General features: G+C 41.0%; 1 non-coding gene across 1 annotated transcript; it reads right to left on the bottom strand.

Moving 5' to 3' along the window:
- Nucleotides 1-239: 239 nt before the first annotated feature.
- LOC138906849 (small nucleolar RNA R71) lies at nucleotides 240-346 on the bottom strand. Its single transcript, XR_011414497.1, has one exon. It is a non-coding gene; the product is annotated as a small nucleolar RNA R71 (small nucleolar RNA).
- Between the last annotated feature and the right edge of the window lie 1,197 nt (nucleotides 347-1,543).

The following is a 1,543-nucleotide window of genomic DNA, read 5'->3' as shown; positions in this document are numbered from 1 at the left end:
TCTTCAGAGGGAAGCCAAATGAAGATCCAAACACACATTTAATGAACTTCGAGGAGATTATGAACACCTTTCAATACAATGGTGTGTCACAAGATGAAGTATACTTAAGGACATTCCCCTTTTCTCTTAAAGCTGATGCAAAGCAGTGGCTTCGTAGCCTGCCCACGGGTTCGATTAGAACATGAGAGGAGATGACCAGAAAATTCCTTGATAAATATTTCTCCTCAGCTAAAATGGGCAAGTTTAGAAGAGAAATCCATAACTTTACCTAGAATTATACTGAAACATTTTTTGAAGCATGGGAGAGGTTTAAGGAGATTGTTCAAAAGTGTCAACATAGCGAATTCAATTCTAGATGCAACTCCAGGACTTTTGGGATGGGTTGACACCAGCCTCATGTAGAACATTGAGCAATGCAACTGGAGGCCCGTTGATGAAGAAGACTCCTGAAGAGATAGTTACAATTCTTGATGAGTTATCTGAAGATACTAATCAATGGCACTTTAAGAGTACAGAAAGAAGAAGATCAACTGGTGTTCACCAGGTTGATGCTAACAAATCTGTGCAGGTACATCTTGATGCTATGGCCAAAGAGATAAGGAAGCTGACCTTAGCCTCGATACAAAGTGAGCCTCATGCAGTGTGTGATAGATGTGGAAGAGGATACCCTACTCATAAGTGTCAATCCTCAACTGAGGAAATAAGTGTTATGGGAAATTACAATATCAATGCAATGGGTCAGAGGCTCCCCATTTTTTCATGGATTCACCTGGAGGTACTGCTAATGCTTTGCAGCAAAATAACTCTAAACCGCAGGGACAAGGAGCTCTAGCATACCAAAATTAGTAGAGGCAGCAATTTCAGCCTCAACAGCCCATTCAACCGGGTCTAGAGGATCTAATGAAGTCTTTTATTATCAAGACAGATGAGAGGCTGGACGCTCATAGAGCAGCTATCAAAATATTTGGCATTGGTTTGCGAAACATGGAGAGACAAGTGGGACAGATTGCAACAATATTATCTGAGAGAGTTCCAGGTACTCTCCCCGCTGATACAGAAAAGAATTCCAAAGAAATGGTGAATGCTGTGACCATGAGAAGTGGGCGAGTGTTGAAAGATCCCACCCGGATCCAGGATGATGTGATACTTGAAAAAGAAAGTGGGAAGCAACTGAAAAATGATGTTGATAAAAAGAAGAAGGGCCTGATGAAAACTGAGAAGAAAAATAAGGAAGAAACTTTGAGAAGGGAGGAACCTGAAGAGAGCAAGTATATGCCTGCTTTACCTCTTCCTCAAAAGCGATGTAGAGAAAAGCTGGACAAGCAGTTTGGGAGATTTCTGGTTTTACTGAAACAGGTTCATGTAAATTCTCTCATAAATGCTTGCCAATGCCAAATTCTTGAAGGAGATCCTGACAAAGAAGAGAAAAATAAAGGAGACCTTGGTGGTGAAACTCAAAGAGAATTGCAATGCGATATTGCAAAACAAACTCCCACAAAAGTGTGGAGATGCGTGGATTTTTACTATACCTTGCTCTTTAGGC

The sequence above is a fragment of the Nicotiana tomentosiformis genome, chromosome 2 (assembly GCF_000390325.3).
Source record: "Nicotiana tomentosiformis chromosome 2, ASM39032v3, whole genome shotgun sequence".
In the NCBI taxonomy this organism is placed as follows: domain Eukaryota; kingdom Viridiplantae; phylum Streptophyta; class Magnoliopsida; order Solanales; family Solanaceae; genus Nicotiana; species Nicotiana tomentosiformis.
The sequence above is the reverse complement of the archived record's forward strand: the minus strand, read 5'-3'. Positions and strand labels throughout refer to the sequence as shown.